Source organism: Vanellus vanellus (assembly GCF_965231255.1).
Source record: "Vanellus vanellus genome assembly, chromosome: 7".
In the NCBI taxonomy this organism is placed as follows: domain Eukaryota; kingdom Metazoa; phylum Chordata; class Aves; order Charadriiformes; family Charadriidae; genus Vanellus; species Vanellus vanellus.
The window spans coordinates 6,526,206-6,546,774 of NC_138912.1; positions in this window are offsets into that span (position 1 = coordinate 6,526,206).

Consider the following 20,569-nt stretch of genomic DNA (forward strand, 5'->3'; position numbering starts at 1 on the left):
AGTGACCCAACTGCACCGCGCCGATGCAGGAGCGACGTCAAAACATTGGGCCACAAAGATGGGGGGATGGGAGGTGGCTACAGGTCAGCGGCTGGTTTACTCTCGCATTAGTGCCGTAGCAGCCACGCAAAGACCTAGAGAAAGAACTCATTCCTTACACTGAGAAAGAACAAGAGAGTCGTTTTTAAAGAATTCAATTTGAGAGCGAGAAAGATTCTTCCTTGCTTCCAAAAAACAAGGGAGTCTTTTGCTCCCAGGCCACGCTGCCGCGTCAGTGGTCAGGTAAGACCTCCTCAAAATCCCTTTCGCACGCATCTAGTCCTAGAGAAGCAGCCTCCGACCCACCGTTACCATCAGACATGCAAAGACAGAGCCAGAAGGAAACCACGGAGGATGGAAGAACGCAGCAGCTCTGGCCACAATCCTTATTTTGGGGAGTGCATTACAGTAGATCTGAGAGTTGAATGAATTCAACCAGTGTATCTGATTTATTTGCTAACAAACCTTAAGGCTAGTAGATTCACACCTTGCTAAAAACCAGCTGCCAGACATCACTAATAAAAACTAAACCTGAGAATTGCATAACTAATTTACCAGTTATGAAGAAGAATGATGCTCAGCTCTTATAAATGCACGATTTTCAGCAAATTCCTGGATCCACAGTTATATGGAACAACAGGGAACATCACAAAATCAACAATTAACAAGTGGCTTTGACTACCAAGCGGCTAAAAACAAAGTGCTCATTTCCTTCCAAACAAGAAGTACTCCCTGTCAAGTTTTTGGCAAACTAGAGTTTTGAAGTGGCACCTGTCGATCGTTCCGGTCTGCCTGACACATTTATGTCAAATCACATATCAAGAGGAGTACCTTACCTTGGCTGTAAAACCGACCTCTTATGAAAGTTGCTAAAATATTAAAATTATATGTAACAGCCACCATATAAAGATATTGGAATTTATACTTTAATGAGTAAGTGTAAAACAGCAGAGAGATATATTATTTTTAATGCATTTCTTTTTAAGTTGAATTTCTTCAGCTTGTGGTGCAAAAACTCTTGTGTTTGGTTTTGTTGTTTGTTTTCTTAATTGCCATCTTTGTGGACAGCATCGTGAATGGTGCTAACATTTCTTCTATTGTTCATTAAAGATTCTGTAATAAGAACTTAGTTGACACTTTCACTGAAGCTATACAGGTGAGGAAAATTAGCGAGCTTATCTTTGCATAAACACAGGTTTTCAAGGATAAAGTGCAACGGGAAGTTTTACCATGTGATATAAAATAGGCGGTTGAGTGACTGAGACATGAACATGTGCCTGATAACACTCTGAGCTGCACATTTAGATATTGGGCTATTAATTTAAACGTGTAAATAAATTTCAGCTTTGCATAGTATTAGTTCATTATTTAAATTAGCCTTATTTGACCTTATTGGATGCACAAGAGGTGTGTGGTATTTTCCCTCTATACAAAAAGCAACAGTATGCTTGCAGTGGGAATAATACCATATGGTCTGAAAGGAAAGCCATCAGCAAGAACCGAGCCCAAGTTCTCCAAGATACATTACACACTGTTGAGAAAAACCCGATGTTGACCTGAAACGATGCACAATTCTGCGTCAGCTCAGAGCTGTAGTACATTTGTCTCTAGGTGAAACCTTTGCTTGATTTAATATTGCACTTGCTCAGAAAGTCTTGTCACCACTCCCTGCCTTCCTGTTTATCTTCTAAATTATTACTGCTGTTAAGCACTTCTGCTTAACATGTTCCAGTTAGAAATACAAACTGCATCTTATCAAGTCCACAGATGAAGTAAACACTGAAATGTCAAGGAAAGAGTTCAGGGAGAGGGGCAAGGAATGGAGTGAGGGGACTGTGATTAATCAGAAATTATTTACCTGAGCTGCCTTTACTCACCCTAGACATTTCCTGAAAACATGTATGAAGACTTACTTATTTTGTGAACAAAACTCATTGTGAGAGCAGTTATAGGCTGTTCTGCTGGGCAATATGCCCACTCACAGACCATACTTGAAACAGCTATTTGCTGTGCTTATAGAATATAGGTTCTCAAGGTTTTCTTTACAATAGCGCTTTAGCATATTTAAAAGGTTAAATGCTCTACTGAGAAATACAAGCAACGGCTGGGCTACAGTTTAATGCATTTTGTGAAAGTTAGTGTCCAGCTGCCAAACAGAACGTTATCTTTCCCCACAGGGTTGTGATGGGATCAGGTATGGTTTGGTCTTTTCAGGCCCAGATTTTTTGCACAGCTGCAGAATAAAGCGGTGCTGTAATTTGCCGTGTATGATGTGCAAGGAGATCGGCCGAGGTGACCTAAGGACCTCTTTCAGCCTTCAATTCCCTTGTATGCCAAAGGGAAGGTATAAAACACATCGCCCTGGGGGATGGGGGGAGTCTGGTACGTGGAAATTAAAGGGGCAAAATAAATGAAGGCAGGATCTGTATTGCTGAAAGTTGCTCAAAGAAGATGAATCAAAAAATGGTCAGGTATTTTGGATCAAAGAAGATGGGAAGATAAACTGGGTGACCCCTTAGGATCCCTTCTATCTATTTGTAAATGATGTGTCAGACAGTACACCCACCACTTTTCAAGATGGCAAGAGGAATGTCTGCTTCCCTCTCCGTGCTCCTCTTTGCACAACTATCACACTCACAGGTACCAAATTCTTGTGTATGTTGGTTAGAGGAGTACTCCTTAAAGATGCTGACAGCCTTTTCTCTCCATGTATGTCATGGCACGTGAGTATTTTCAAACCAGGACAGAGTGGTAGTTGCTACATGTCAAGAAGATCAACTTTCCTAAACAACATTCCTGAGAAACAGGCAGCGGAGATAACAAGCATAATTGCCTCGTGATCCATTACACAATAAAAAAAATGGGAGAGGGACACAACTGATAGAAAATCAGGCTCACCACGATGGCAGGTCTAGTTTCCTAGACAGCAGTGTTTCATATAGCACCTATCACTCTGCTGCTCAACCACCTTGTAAACCATCAGCTTCTGCCACTGGTGCTGTTCAAGGGTATTTTTAAAAAGCGACTATTTGCAGACAACTTTAAATTAACTATAAATTCCAAAAAACATCTAATTCTTTGAATAGTAGTGACCTTTGTCGATGATTTCAGGATAACACAGTATTAACAGAAGAGAATAAGTATTTAGGAGATTATTCTTTGAGAAGAGTTAGTAGCTCTGAGAAATGTGAGTTTTTTCCTGATTTATATGTATTCTGTCTCTTGTCCCAAATTTTTATACTGTTCCCCATCCAAGAGTTTTCCATATAGTATCATCAGTCTGATGAAGCGGACTTTGAAGCAACTGGTCAGACCTTCATTTCCGGTAGCGTAGCTTTTGTCTCTTATGAATAAATAATAAAAATCTGGCACTCAGAGCAGAAAATTATCTGAGCAATGTTATCTAAAGGCAAACCCATTTTTTTTTAAATTTCCAATTAAAGCAAACCAGCAGAAGAAAAAGTCAAGTGTTCAAGGCCTGTATCTTGTCATAATTTTTCAGTGTCAATGTAATGGAGTTCTTGATTAGTAGGTTGCCCTCGTTTCCTCAAATGCTATTTTAGTCACTGACATATCGTTGATTCTTTATTAATATGATAATTGTTTAAAAGGCGCTGACAAGGAACAAGAAGAATCAAGGAGCGTTAATCACATAGTCTAATTATTTTTTAACATGGTAAATAAGTACCAAGTCACAGCCTGGTTCTTCTTCTCCAGGTCTACAGACACGGGGAATTGCCAGACTTTAAGGGATCTGAGTGAGCAGAGGCTGCGGAAGGAAGGGTGGAGGTAGCAGTGCCGAAGTGCCTGTGGGGAAGGGAGGTGCGGGCACCTTGATCTCTGTCCCCACCAAGGGGAAGAACTGCTCTTCCAGGGTGTCACCGCTCTAGAGCTAGTTGTGTTTTAGTGTCATTTCCTCTTTTTTCCGGTTTTCCCCCTACTCCTCAGCTTCCGCTGCAGGCTCTTCTGCTGATCTTTCTCTCTCTCTGGACCTGACAGCTCAAGTTATGGGTATTTATACACAGCATCATACATCACTGCTAGATACACCTTTAGTGACGTAAACTCTTTGACATCCATTTGAAGACCTGTGTAAAATGAATCACTGCTCTTAGTGTCTAGCAAATAAGTCTGCACCTTTGATCGCCGCCAGAATGGTAGCGTTAACCTGTTATTCCAGGTTAATTGTTTGGACAAGCTGATGAAGAAAGCATTCATGGTCACCCTGGCTCACCTGGGGTCATGCAGTCTCCTTTCTCCGCCATTATTCTTTTTCATTCGATATATATGGTATTGTAAGTCCGGCATCGTGAGAAGGCACAAACAAAAGCAAAGCAGACCCCTAACACCGCTGAGAAGCAATCCTGCAGTGTCTGCTGAGAGATTACGCGCTCACCAAGGGGACTGAGGTAGAGATGGATCAGAGGAGATAAAGATGGCAAAGCTGGATTCCTCCATTCACTTCCTACAATTGAAGTTTTGTTTCTTTTATCCTACTTAAATATACTATTGCTTATCAAACTGAATCTACAGGGGGAATTATCTTCTCTGTAGTTTATCTTTTCCTCGTTTACTTTGTCAAACAAAATGTTCCTCGGCACCGGTTTGTCGAACGCACGCCGTTGCACGGCAGGTTTAAATAGAGCTTAGCACTGTGCGCTGCTGAGGTAATATCACATTTGAGCCGTTTTCTGTTCCCACTTGATAATTGTTTATCTTTGACTTTTAAAGTCTGTCAGACGTACGTATGACAACTGTGAAATCTATTGCGAAGACTAACACACAGGGCTGATAGTCCTGTTTTGACACCATTACTTTAACCTTAGCCGGATTGTGTTACGCTGCGGTGTGTTATATTGACCTGTCAGGAAACTATCAAAACCTTTGGCTTTAATGGACCTATGGAAGTAGGAAAGTGCAAAAAAAAATGGTCCCTTCTCAGAGTAACGTGTCTGACCCAGTAGTAAGCAAGACCAAACCAGTGTGGCCAAGCAATGGATGAAAGGGCTCCGCTTGTTCCCAAATACAAACCCTACAATTCCTGAGGTTTGACCAAGTATTCTCGAGTTTCCCCTGGTATCAAGACTATGGATCGAGATACCGTGGCGCTGTACTTGTGAAACTAAAGGAAAAGCTCTAGAAATATCATGGAAAGCTTTCATTATTTCTAAACTATATTTTAGACCATTGAATATCAGATTTAGGATGTGCTTAAGGTTTCTGCAGAAAGTAATTCAAGAGTTCCATGTGGGAATTTGAACCTGCCACAATTGCCTATAAAACTCAGAGGTGTTCACATTCTCGGTTAAGGGTAATTTTCCTCTGAAGTCTCTGTTAACCAATTGCATCATATGTTTTTACTCGCTGGCTGTCAAACTGAAATTTCTTTTCATTTTTTTTTTAGTTCAGTGAGGGTAAACATGATAGATTTTCAAATATATAAGACATTATTGAAGGAAAAAGAGGTGATTCTCCCTTAGCACCCTATAAGACAAGCAGTAGCTTTAAATTGTGATGAGGAAGTTCAGGTAGGGTAAAAGGAAAAGACTAATAATAACGGAGCATGGGAAGAGATTACCACAGGTGGCTGTGGTGTTTGTCACTGAGGGTTTCCGAGAAGATGATGGTCCGTCTGGAAAGGTTTACATAATAGTCAATTCTGCCTCAGGAGCAAAGATCTGAGCCAGCAGCCTTCAGATGAACATCTGCTGTGACTGTAGTAAAGTCAACGTGGCTCCTGTTTTAAGGGCTGAAGACAAAATACTTCAGAGGAGATTCAGTGGTGCCACACGGACCAGCACTGAACCCCTTGGCTGCTCCAGTCAGTACCACAGCATCACTGAGCCGCTCACCCAGACCACCTCCCGGGTTCCCCGACTTCAGTGGTGTGCTCTTATCCGGGGTGGCTGACAGACCTGCTAGGACATGATGTTTGCAAAAATGCTACCGCTGCTGCGAGCGCAATGAGTAGCTGCTGAAGGCAGCACCACAACAGCCGCGGTAGCCTGCGGCATTTCAAGATTTACATCCCACCGCAACCACCACCAGGTGGAAAAATTTTCTAATCCTAAACATGAGTGCAAGTAATAAGGTCAGAATCTCTTACGGAGCTGTAAGAAACTATTAATCCTTCTGTGGTTTTTCCATAAAGAGTGAGAAAGTAAATGGTAACAAATTATACATCACATCATATTTGTTTGTGCTTATTTGTATCAGTTTTTGTATCTGCATCTAAAATTGTTTTTTATTGAATGTTTTTGTCATTAAAAATGAAGTTATATCTGACGGGTTATAAATGAAGAGACAATGGCTGAACTAAACAGAGACTAAACTAAAATTGAATGATAAAACATTCCTAATTTTGCATTCTTGTCCACAATTAATTCATCCAGAATGACTAATCATCCTGCATTTGTTATTGTAATAACTTCATTAAAACTGTACTTTTGAATGAAGTTACAATTGCAAAAGGTATTTATATAAAGGACAACTTTTGCCCGGTTCTACCATAACTTAGGTTTTGGTCACCACAATAATTTATTGAAGCTAGGGCCTCTACTCAGGCGTAATCATACGTACCCTGGTGAATGGAAAACCAATTACATAATTAAGGTATTTAGCTACTCCGAAAGTATCTTGTTGAGCAGGCCATGTTCCAGCTGAACTCTCTGCTTTGGAAATTGTTCACATCATCTGCTGTGGGTCCTCGACTTTTCACCACTGTGGTGTTGTTTCTCGCACAATTATTAACAGCCCAATTAAGAGGTAAGCACTTTCGAAGTAAATAAAGCAGAAACATCCCCTATATTGAAAAATGATCTTATCACCTACCTGGACTTCATTTCTTCCTTGTAACAGCATCTGTGTGTTCGCTTGTCCTATAGGCAAACCTTCACAGAATGGCTGTCACGCGATTTATCTGCTGGTTCTAAAATGGGAATAATCACTGCGAGTAGTCTGTGTGTTTGATCCTGGTCAGCAGGGTCAGGCCTGGGGTGATGATCTGAATGGGTTTATGCTATTCGTAATGCTCACGTTTCTTGCTATAAAAGGTAAAACCATGAGGCCGTGGAATGCCAGTTTATGTGGTGAATACTATTCCCTGTTCACTGTCTTGCATGGCATTTTAAAAAGTGACGGGTTGGAATTAAATGTGCGGACACGACAAATAATAAAAGAAAACGAACAGTCTGCGTATTAGGTAACAAATCCGGAGCACTTAGTAAAAGTTGGGGTTTTTGAGGGTAGGTATGACATACTGTCCACAAGATATACAGATTTTTAACTTCAGTTGTTGCCAGTTCATCCCTGAGTCCCTTCTAAATAACACTGGTGTCACCCTTCTGATATTTTGAGACTTTAAGTTACTAGAGATGCTCTTGTTCTGAAACAGGTTAAAAAGAATGGAAAAAAGGCAAACCCTTTGGAATCACGGAACTTCTTTTGCAAAAATATCCATGTCAATGTTCATCTTAATTTTGATTTCTGTTCAGAGCACGACATCTCTTCTTCCTACCTGTGCCTGAAGTTTCAGATGAACTGACGGTCTCCTTGACTTTCCACCCTAAACTGCAGCAAGGTGCTATATACCTCGTTAAACAGGCAACTTACTCAACACCAGGGATGGTCATATTTTATTATGGGCTGTAGTAATTGTTATACAATACGGACAGACACAAAATCCTTATACACACACTTAAATATTTTCTTAAGTATTTTGGAAACTTCTAGGAGAAGATTTGATATATAGTTGTAGATATAAACCATTTTACTTGCTTGCCACGCTACAAACTACAGCTTTAGAATGTTCAGACTTTCTCCTAAATATTAATTTTAATTATCAGCAGACTAAATCCATAACTGAAAAAAATAAATCTGGGAAGATTTGTGTGTAGTCTTTGTCTTAAAGCATACTTAGGTAATAGCTTGTATAAATAAAAAAGGTAGTGTGGTAATTGCACCTCAGGTAAAGCAACATGCATAATATAGATAGATTTTACTGAATCCAGTTACTGAAAAATCCTTCTTCCTTTTAGAAACAGTCCTTTAGCTGAAATTTCAAAATTTCAAAATGTGGCTATCCCTTTGAGATATTTAACTTAGGCTGCCCACATCAAATGAGCAATTACTTTTTTAGATAGCATTTCCTTTGATTAATATTCTCTGGCCCTTTCAGTTAGACTCTTTCAAGTATTTTTAATTAAACAAAAAAAAACCCTAGGTAATGCTTGGCAAATTAAGGTCCTCGTGGTTTGTTTAATTTAGTCTGAGACTAGTTGTTCATGATGAATAAAAATAGTTCAGATTATTAAAACACAAGAGAAGAGACGTGAGGGAAAACAACTGGCTAAAAAAGATGTGCAGTGTCTCCGAACTTTAACAACAAATTTTGTTGATAAGGACTTATGATTAATTATGTTTTATTACTCCACCAATCCACAAGGAATAAATGTGCTCTAGAAAAAAATTCTTCTCCTTCTTAAAACTTTCTTGTGCCCACGCAGAATTTATCATCCGTCTAAGTTACTGACTATTACTTTGTCTACTTTCAAGAACATCTGACAAAACAAGGACAAGAAACATCAGGTCTAGGAAAACTCAGAATGCCACATTGATTTTATCTATTTATCAATTTCTAGCATTTCCTAATATGGATGAGGCTAACGACTTCATTCTTCTTCACATATACAGGTGGTTCGTTTATGCTTATATTTCTACTTCATGTCATTTTTCTATGGTTATACTACTATTGCAACTTGATGATGTACCTAGTTACTGAAAACCACTCAGAGTGGGTCTGAGCACTCTGAATGTGTCCAGAGGAGAGCCACGAGGATGACCCGAGGGCTGGAGCACCTCTCCTATGAGGAGAGGCTGGGAGAGTTGGGGCTGTTCAGCCTGGAGAAGAGAAGGCTCCGGGGAGATCTTACAGCCCCTTCCAGTACCTAAAGAGCACCTACAAGAAAGCTGGGGAGGGACTTTTTACAAGGGCATGTAGTGATAGGACGAGGGGGAATGGCTTCAAACTGGAAGAAGGGAGATTTAGATTAGATATTAGGAAGAAATGTTTCACTCTGAGGGTGGTGAGACACGGGCCCAGGTTGCCCAGAGAAGCTGTGGCCACCCCATCCCTGGAGGTGTTCAAGGCCAGGTTGGACGGGGCTGGGAGCAACCTGGGCTGGTGGGAGGTGTCCCTGCCCAGGGCAGGAGGGTTGGAACTCGATGGTCTTTAAGGTCCCTTCCAACCTAAACCATTCTATGATTCTATGAAATATAAATAGAAACCAGAAAAAAAGTATTTTTCTTTTCTTTCTAATGAACCAATAGGTTTTCTGGACAATAGAATAGTTCTATATATTGATATAACAAAATTTACTTCACTGGTATCAAACAAAGTACCTAGACCTAAATTTTCCATACATGCCTTTCTATAGAGTTCAAGAATTACAAAAGTCAAGAAAACAATCCTAGAAATCTGGCTTTTCAGTTGGTTTCTTTAAACAGCAGGATGTGTGGGAAATTTTTACTTTTTTACCTTGTACTCTGATGACTGAAAACCATTGTGAGGAGGAGGAGGACAACAAAACCAGAAAGATAACAAACTGGGAGATTAAGTTCTATAAGGCTTCAGAGGGACTGTTTTCCAAAATAGGCTTTTAGCGAAAGCTTAACCTTTTAAAATCTTATATTCAAGTAAGAAAACAAACAAACAAAAAAAAAAAAGTTACCAAAATCTAATTAGTTAGGATGTAACCTGATTTCTGCAAAGAATAAAATGGAATAATGTCACAAGGGAAAGAACCTCCAGAGATTTATTTTAAAGAGCTTCTCTCATAAACATTAAAAAGGAAAGAAGTTAAAATTAGAGCTGAATAAAAAGTTCATAATGAGACTAAATGGTCAGGCAAAGCTGAAAAAAAAAAAAAAACCAAAAAAAAAAAACCACAACAAAACCTTAGGAAGGTGTGTACACCTATCTTAGGCACTGATTTCCAGGACCAGGTTTTATTTACAGGTACACCCTGACTCACCAATGCATAAAAGTGATTTTCTGTAAAAACTTACAACAAAGAGCAGCTCCACTGATGCCAATATCTTGCCCAGATTTTCTCACCAGCATCAGTGAGAGCAAAATAAACAAAACAGAAGCATTTTCTCTCCAAATCTATTTCTTAGTCCTAATCTTAATTATTTTCACGGAATCACAGAGTTTTCAGAGTTGGAAGGGACCTCTAGAGATCATCTAGTCCAACTCCCCTGCTAAAGCAGGACTGCCCGGAGCACATCACTCAGGACTAAATCCAGGCGGGTCTTGAAAATTTCCAGAGAAGGGGATTCCACCCCCTCCCTGGGCAGCCTGTGCCAGTGCTCTGTCACCTGAACCGTAAAGAAGTGTTTCCGTGTATTTGAACGGAACTTCCTGTGTTCTAACTTGTGCCCATTGCCCCTCGTCCTGTCCCTGGGAACCATTGAAAAGAGCCTGGCTCCATCCTCCTTCAACCCACCCTTTAGATACTTGTACGCCATAATAAGGTCTCCCCTCAGCCTTCTCTTCTCCAGGCTAAAGAGTCCCAGCTCTCTCAGCCTTTCCTCATAAGGCAGATGCTCCAAGCCCTTAATCATCTCAGTTGCCCTTCACTGGACTCGCTCCAGCAGTTCCCTGTCCCTCTTGAACTGGGGAGCCCAAAACTGGACACAGTATTCCAGTTGTGGCCTCACCAGTGCAGAGTAGAGGGGGAGAATGACCTCCCTCGACCTACTGGCCACACTCTTCCCTATGCAGCCCAGGATTCCATTGGCCTTTTTGGCAACAAGGGCACATTGCTGGGCCATGGATAATTTACTGTCTACCACAACCCCCAGATCCTTCTCCTCTGAGCTACTTCCCAGCAGGTCCACCCCTAACCTATACTGGTGCTTTGCATTCTTCCTCCCCAGGTGCAGGACCTTGCACTTGCTTTTGTTGAACCTCATTAGGTTCTTCTCTGCCCAGCTCTACAGCCTGTCCAGGTCACACTGGATGGCAGTACGGCCCTTTTAGCCACCTGCCTTTGTCAATATTAAGTTAAATGAAGTTTGCAGCCCATATTTTTTTTCAGTTTTTACAAAAACATCCCAACATTATTTTTTTGTCAAATACGTTTGTGTAGATGTTTTTGTGTCTTAAAGAGCCCCACTTCGCCATACTTCTATAATAAGCATTTGGAAAAGAAAAGCAACACTGGGGGATTTCCATCTGACTGATATTCTCAACTGGCATGAAGTTTTTCTGTCTTATAGGGTCTCTTATTACACGATTGCTCTTCAGATTTGCCTCTGCTGCTCCTGATGCTCCAGCTGCGGCTGAAGGCAGGGCCAACCTGCTCTTCTGTGTTTTTCCCAAAGCAGGGGACCTCACCACAAACTAGAAGTTAGTTGACATCTGTCAACTCAAAGGGTTGTTGACTGCACAGAAGATACTTCTCCCAACATCTTTTTTCCAGCTCTCGGTGAATATACTGGGAAATGAAAAGATGGAACAAACGTATCTCCTAATTACAGAATTAATATAGTGCAGGGACATACGAACTGGCCATGGTGTACGTGGAGATAAGTCTGAGGAAACCCAATCTGCAGCAAAGAAAGAGCAGGACATGTCTTCAGACATTACTTATCACATTCCAAAGGCGAAGTTGTTTAAAACACGTATAATGTGAAAGAGAGCATAGTATCATAGCTACAGAGGGATCATAGGTCAGTTATACTGATTCATCTATAGTTGATTGCTTAAAGCAAACGGGGGTTTGTGAGTGTCAGCGGCGCTCCTGATGCACGTCAGCCTAGTGGAGGTTATAGCATTTGAGTGTGGAAGTTTGATGCAGAACCATTACAAAGGCACAGGAACCCTCATACAACCATCAAAGCATGAAGCACAGGTTCTTCAGGCTCCATCACGAATGTGTCAGTACACACCAAGTGCTGGAAAGGAAAAGTTGCAAATGCAATTAAGTGAGAGGCTTTCCTTAAATTTACTAAAATTTGGGTCAAACATCCTGTATTCCGCCTCTTTTACTCTCAAGAACAGAATGACGAGGTGTGTAGTATTAGGAAGAAATGTAGATGCTGTAGGAACGTGTGCAGCTGTATATGCTCTTCACATGCTAACAAAGCTCCTCGCCGTACCTGCGCCACGTGCTCGGTGCTACGCAGGAGTAACCGGATGCCCGTTTAGCCACTTTTTGAACAGGTTCCCCTGCCAGCTACTCCGATCATCATTTATTTCCCAATGCTTTTTAATAAGCTGCTCAGGACCAAGGCATTAACACACTGCATCTGTTGGCCAATAATTGCAAGGGATGATGCAACTCATGCTGCCAAGCCCGAGCTCAACTACATCTTCTGCTAGAGTACAGTGCCCAGCTTTGCTGGAAGCTCGTTTATTGTCACTGGGCAGGGATACAGATCAGGCAATTCTCTCCACGATCTGGGCCATCTCATTTGGGGTAACCACACAACCCTTGAGAAGGGGAGATGCGCCTGAACAATATACCGCTAAATGCCACTATCCCAAGTCTTGTAAAAGATAATACCGCACCTGCTTCCTTTCATTGCATATTTTTTGCCTTTACTGACTAATATCAGAAAGAGTCTAATTAATCCCCTCTTCATCATAGGCTTCAATGTAGTGAACTTTTGATAACGGACCAAATCTACTTCCCTCCAGTGGAGGTGGCAACTCATGCCAAGTCTGTTGAAAACGGGAAAGCTTGAGTGGAGATAGAAAAATCACCATATGGGGTATGTTGTGATAGGGAAATCCTTGTGAGTACATGAAATTTAAAATAACCTGGAGGGTTATAATCAGGTTGTTTTCCTCAGTAAATGTTTGAAGCAAAGTTAAGTGGCCTGTCTAAATAATTTGGCAATACAATTTTGTAGTGCTCAGAAATGTCCAGGCAAACATTCGCTAGAGAGATTATGTTCACCAACAGATGCTTAATATTTACTGGCGCATGACGAATTCCTCAGGAAAGCCCATCAGTTCTTAATCTTTGACATTCTAACAAGAGTGTTCCCTGCAAAAAACAAAACCAAATATTATATTTCTAAAGGAGAGACAAAAGGTGGCATAAACAGGGTGGAGGAAGTTAGAACTCGAGCATCACACCAGAGTCACTAAGCCCTTGCTTCCAAAATCCAGGCAGGAAGGTAGAGGCAGCGGGCACGGGAGCTGTGAAACAGCCTGTAGAGTCACACCTTCACTGCTTACAGTCAGACTCGACCCAGGTATTCTGGGACAACTTTTTGTTTTCCTACAGCATCGCGTGTTCAAGTCAACCAAAATTGTTTGCCAAATTCATGCACTAGGTCCCGAGTCCTCTGGCACCCTAGAGGAACATGATCATTTACAAAATACTGAAATGGACTGGTTTTGTTTCTATTTATATTGCATTTCTTCAGAAAGAATACTTATCAGATGTACACCAGGTAATTCGGTTGGGCTAGCTGGCCAGATATAGCCAGTCCAGTTGTAATTAAGAGATACATTAAACTCTTTAAGCAGTTTTTGATTGTTTTACTTGTCCTAGAGATACTTTTTCAATAAACTACTTAAATGCAGGAATGGATGTAGTATTTTGCTTGGAGCCTCTGTTTGACCTTTAAAAGAATAGATTGTTTTCAAATATATCAAAACAAGTTGATACTCTACAGCATTTTGTCATCGCTGTTTTTATTGGTTTCTGATATATTCTGTATTCTTCTCATGATTATGGCTGTGTTTGGGGAGCTGCAACTGATTCTGCTGGAAGAATTGCAGCAATTTATCTTTCCTTCTTCTGTGACATGATGAGGAAGAGAAAAGTCTTACAATTTGTCTTCAGACAACAATTTTACTCGGGCCTCCAACAATCAGTTGAAGTTGTCTTTTACATTCTAATTTGCATTTCACCTTTAACAATGGAGGCTTAGGAGTGGGTTTGTTTTGCATAAGCATGCAGATAGCTTAAAGACACTTCTCTAATACACAGTAAAGACTCTGGTTAGAGAATAGGCTTTATCTTATTAATGCCGTATGTTGCATTCTGCCTGCGTGCAAAAAAAATAAAAATGTACCTGCCTCCTTCTCATTGTAATAGCCACTTAAGCACAAGAGAAACTAATTAAAAATGTAAGAAGTGGTACTTTTTATAGCCTTCAGAAGTATTTTCGTAAGCTGCACAGTGGCTCATTGATCTGTGTTTTATAGCACTGGGCAGCCCGATATATGTATTTTTAATGATTTGGAAAGCGTTCATAAACTAATATCCCCATCCTGTAATAGTTCGTGACTGTGTGTAAAAGGAAGCAGAATCCGTTATTTCAAAGGGAGCGTAAGAGAGAAACCTGCTTAGAAGTATCTGCATCAGCACTGCCAGTAAAGTCTGAAACTTTTTATTCCGATTTCAGACTAGTTGTACTGTTGTGTAAGAGATGGGTTTTTTTAGATTCCGGACACTGACACCCACAAGAGAATTTAATTCAACGAATACCAAAACTGTTTGGAAGCCTTGGGCACATACGAGCAGCTGAAGTTCAACGAGTTACATATATCAGGTGAGCTGTGATAACTGTGCAGAAGCAGCTGAAAGCCAAGCTGAGTCACTTATCCCAGGCTACAAAACTTCACGCCTACGCAGTTAATGCATCTCAAATGATGAGAGAGAATTTAAGCTTCGGTAACTTGACCAGTTATCCGAGTCCAATCTGGAAGCACAGGGTGGTTTTGCATCAGGGCCTGTCCTGCAGTTCTTTCTACAGTATAGTCATCTCTGGTGGGGGTTCGTACTGCTACGGTGCAGTAATGGGGACAAGAGCTTTTTTCCCAAATACGGATGGACAGATCGAGGCTTTTCACACTTATCTCTGGCTGAGCTCTGTGGCTGAGGCCGTGTGAGGTTCTACCAATAATTAAGGCTATGCAATGCTCCTTTGTGTTCTTTAATTACCAGTTAGACAAATTGTACCTCTTTTATCAGTTGCTATTGATTATCAGGCATTCCGAGCCATTGCAGAGGAAATAAGTAGTATTTCCTCTTACGTTTAATGAAGAATAAGTAAGTTTATTCTAGGGATGAAATGTAGCTACTATTCCAGCAGTCTGTTGTTCTGAAGCACTGAGCAAATGAAAAAAAGCTTATCCAAAATACCATATATCTGGTTATTTGTCTCCTGTTGAAGTAGACTGCATATCTGACTTCATTAATGTGGTGTCCTAGCCTTCCTCAGTATTTCATTACATGTTTCTTCACAGTACCCCTACGATCAGGCTCACGATATTAAACACCATGTTAATGGAGGACTGAGATATAGGACGCATCTACATGGCTTATTCTCGGAAAGGTACGAACTTGCTCCGCCTGCGCTCAAATCCCACTACACCCAGTATGAGTTAGGCCAGGCTTAGTGTTGCTAAAGCAGGGACGCAGCTTCGTGTCACAGCGTACTCGGGTCTGCTGGTAGCACGGGTAGATCAAAGCTCAGGTTTGCTTGCACTGTAATGTATAGAAACCCTTCAAATCCCAACCTTTCAAGGGACATGCAGGCTTTACATCCTTCGTGTCCCAGGTCCCTCTAGCACCTATCCAGATCTTTAGCATTATATTGCCATAGATCGTTTTAACAGCGTTGTTCATGGCTTTCCCTGCTAGATCCCGTGCATCCAGTGATACGGAGGTGAGTTTTCTTTATTCCTATGCCTTGCCTGTCTCACAGTGGAGAGCTGCCCGATTTCAGATGTTTCTGTACATTCCTCCACCCTCTGTGTTTAATTTTCCGTGCAGCTTTGCCCCTGCCTCCTAAGCAGAAGGTCTACCTTTAGCTCAGCATTCATCCTCTGAAGTTCCAGCACCACCTTTACTAACAACAGCTGTATTCTTTAGAAAGGATAACTGGTATAGAAAGTGAATATTCCGCTATTGTTACCATAAATCCAACTCCATGAACTTTATGCTAAGTACGAAGTTCGGCTCATTTGGCTTTAATCCCTCGATGCCTCGTTTTCTCCATCCCTAAGCAGGACGCAGGAAAGGCAGTAACCGGCAGTTCAGAACTAAAGTAACAGGGCTGCCTCTAATCCATATCACTACTGTCTAATACATTGTGCCTGAGTCCCCAGTACAGAATTTTGCTCTCATGAATAATGATAATACATAGCTCTTACACAATGCTTTACACCAGTAGGGTTCAAAGTGATTTATGAAAAAGCAAATAACAACTGAGGCTAACTTGGTTAGTTTGCTTAAAGGGAAGGAGTTTACCTTAAAATATAACCGTAAGATATAAAGTAGAATTACACCACTGAATTTTCACACTTTTCCAGGCTCCTAGAAGTTATGTACCAGCGTGACTAGGAATTTCGGAAAACTCCAGGTTTCTGGAACTGGTAAGGGCACTGCTAGCAGAGGAAAACATTCACAAGTGCACTTCTTACAAAGCCATTTCTGGAATTTGCCCCTCCTTACCTGAAACTTCTTCTCCCTCTGTCCCAGGGGCAGCACCCAGCTCTGCCCATTGACCATTGCCTCCCACAGCAAGCAGCCTGGCACTCGGGAGAAGTGTTTTCTTACATCAGTGAGGTTGGACTCCAGGGAATCCCTCTGGAATCTCTTGAATTCACTTATATTCCCCACCACCTTTTTTAACCCACAGATGTAAATTGCCATCTCTTGTACATGCACAAAAATAACAGAAAGAAAAAAGCAATTGTTATTGCTCTTCAATTATGTTGTTCAATTCTATCAAGTATTCCGAGTTGAAGTATGCACGAAAGGCTTTATATAAACCAAATTTGCACAGTGACACAAACCGTCCTTGAAGGAGTAATTGTCACGCATAAATCAGCGGACACATATCCAAGATGCAGAGAAACTCAACAAGAGCTCTAAGCATCTTCTTTTTCAAACTGAAGTAGGATCAAATAGGTTTTCCTGTGGTCTTTGGCTCATTATGCGGTTATCCACACAGAAGCGTAATGCCGGTTCACTTGCCAAGTACACTCTGAGATCACACAAGGCTGCCCCCGCCACTCAGCTGTCTTTGCGCAAATTAAAATCCACGCTGTCACGGAATCAGATGCTATAAAGCAGAAACGATTCAAACTGACAAGTACAAAGGTCTAATGTTGTTTCAGATACAAACCAAAGTGATGAAATCGAGCAACGCAGTATTTCCTATCCAGTGTTTCAAAGGCTGCCAGAGCAACCGGGTGGCCAAGTTGGAACAATACTTTCAGCATCCTCCACGCTGAGGAAGTGACGAGCGCGCTCTAACGCAGCAGCAGGTCTGGCTTTCCAGGATATTAATAGAGGGCAAAAGCGATACCACAGCACTACCACCATCATGGCCCTCACCTGCAGGTTATGACCTTCCTGTTGAAAATACACCCGTTGGTCGCTGCAGAAGGCACACACTCAAGAGGCAGTGAGCAGCTCTGAGGACAATCTAGGGGGTTCAGGTGGGCTTTCACAAAGATTCAAATTCATGTCACTGCTTATAGAGTATTTCTTGTTCTATTTGGGGACCCCACAGTCACGAGCAGGTGTCCAGCCTTCCTTCTTGTGTTCTGCGCGTGACCTAACCTATAATTCCAAAGTCCAATTCACTGTCTGTACACCAAAAATCAATTATTTCTATATTTTTGTGATAATCCATTGTCACAATCAAGAGATATTTCACCCTTTTCCCCAATAGCAATAAACACCTTCACCCTCAATGGGATGCTTTTAAACTTCGGGGTGCACGTACACTTAATGTGCTACACTGCAACAGAAAAATGGGTGTACCTTCAATACTTCAACAGCTTCAGTCCAAATGGTACCTAATTTCATGAACTTATCTTATGGCAGCTCCTGAAAAAGGCTTCACGAGTGTAGAGATGGGTAGATGCACCTGCTGGTTACAGAATCACAGAATGGTCAGGGTTGGAAGGGACATCTGGAGCTCACCCAGTCCAACCCCCCCACCAGAGCAGGGTCACCTACAGCAGTTGCACAGGACACGTCCAGGCGGGTTTCGAATGTCTCCAGAGTGGGAGACTCCCCCCCTTCTCTGGGCAGCCTCTGCCAGTGCTCTGCCATCCTCAAAGGAAAGAAGTTCCTCCTCATGTTAAGATGGAACTTCCTATATTCAAGTTCGTGCCCGTTCCCTCTTGTCCTGTCATTGGGCACCACTGAAAAAAGCCTGTTCCCATCCCCCTGGCACCCTCCCTTAACCTTTTATTCAATCACCAAAGATTAATCAGTGAGCTTCAGGGAGTAAATTGCTTCTGTTGCGCTATCTTTTCTTGAACATATGGCTCATGTAGTGGCAGTGATCTATTTTCTCATGCACCAGACTTACTTTTTTGACTTCAACAACCACAAAACTACTTAATCAAAGCAAGTTTAGCCCAGACACCAGGCTGTAATTCAGGGATGAGAAAGCAAGTTTTATTGCACTTAAAAGAAAAGGCAGAGTTAATACAATTATCTGTGTGTCTGGGGAGATTAATGGAGTTTTGCTTCATATCAATTACCGTGCAGAAAATATTCGTTTGCCTTAAGTGTGTCAACTATGTGTGTCAATCAAGTGAGCCTTGCGAAGAGGGAGGGTTTGTCAGACTAATTTGAAATTTGTCATTTTCAATCTTAAACCCTGCGCCCATGACTCTTACACAAATGGATTTCTCATGCACCTCAGTGATCGCCGCTCAGCAGTTGCCACTCTTTGGATAACCCCCTTCACTGTACCTTTTTGGTGTGACAGTCCACACAGACGTGAACACACCCATCAGTTCAGATCGGGTGAGAGCTTTGTACCTAAATTCAGACAGGACATGGTTCCACCTTTGAAAGCGCCCATGGATTCCACAAGTCATTTCACAGGTGTGGATGCCAAAGTCAGCCATGGCTTTACCTTGTATTTAAACATCACTAGCTTGTATGTACTTTACACATACTGTCTTCCATGAACAATAGAGTCTATCTGCCTGGAGGAAATTTAAGGCACAAAACCACACATACTTTTCCTCTGTGGAACCAGATCCTGCCTGGGAGAAAGAAACTGCCATGAATACTTTGGAAGAAAAGGACTGTAACTAGCACCAAGACTGACAGGGCCAGAATTAACTTGTTAAAAAAATTAAATAGGAAAGAAGCAGCAGCAATATAAAGAGGCTAACTTCTGTCTTTCTAAGTAAAAAGGATGTGTCAAAGAGCCAACTGTGCTATAGGGAGTCTTTGCAAGAGTAATCAGGGATTTATCAAAGCTTTTAGCTTTAACTTTTGAAGAGAAGATAGAGGCAGATAAAAGAAAAAAACACTGATGAGCTGATGAACATGATGGTAGGACCAGAATGGAAGAAAAAGAAGAATTAATGGACAGCTATGGCAGCCTAGAGAAGCAGCCTCCAAGAGTAATCACCTGAACTCCGGGAGCTCAATGCAATTGTGATCAGATTCAGGTGAAGGGATGGAGACTGCAGAGCAACCTTCAGGGAGGAAAACAGAAAGGCTCCAGATGCAATGAAAGCATGTGATTGTGAAAACGATGTTCAGACTCGGGGTAAGGTCAGGGGACAGAACATACCCCAGGTCTCCCCTGTTGCAGTAGGTCACAGCCCTCTATCTGGGGGCATACCAGGAGGTCCTGGGACGTAGGAGAGACAGCTATGAAAGCCATAGCAAAATAAGCGTACCCAAATGTTGCAGCATGTCTCATTCATCTTGTTCTGCTTTTAATGCCTGTCGGTGGCTTCCCCACCCATTTTTCCTCTCTGACCCGGGGCTGCACAGTCTGTCATTTAATGAACACACAAATAATTCAGAAATACTTCAGAAACTAAAAACAAATAGGAAGACTAGTCACAGGCTCCCTCTGCACCACAAGGGTGTCTCTACTTCATCAACTGGCCACTCTCAGGACTTTGCATACATGAATTAATGCATGTATGGTACTCACCAGTTCCTACCGGGGCTCCGTTACACCCTTGTAGAACCTCACAGCACTACCCACAAATTAAAGTGGTTCCACTCAGCCTGAAAGAAACAGCGCGGATACAGCAGTTTGTTAGATTTGGTTTTAAAGTGAAAAGGGGGAGATTGTAAGAATGAACTGAGGAATAACACTCCTTTTGCTTTACTTGTGCTTATTTCTAGAAATGAGTATTGGAGAGGAACATTCAGAGTAGATTCATAAGAAATTGGGAATAAGAGAGGAAGTTAAATAAGGTTAGATTCCAAGATTATGGATGTTAAACAACTTTTCCATCAAGAAATCCTCTCTCATTTTCAGTAATTAAAGGTAAGCTGGTTTTCATTGTAAGACATGACACAGCTTTAGCATGAAACACTGCCTAATTAATCACCACGGAACCCTGCTTGTTAGCAGAACATCAAGTTGAAATGCACATAAAAAAAATAATCAGAATTTTTACCCATACACAGCTTAATAATATAAAAGCTGATAAGAATAAAGTGAAGTTTCATTATTAGCAATCTTGGTCATCTTCCAAGGAAGGAAAGATAATTACACT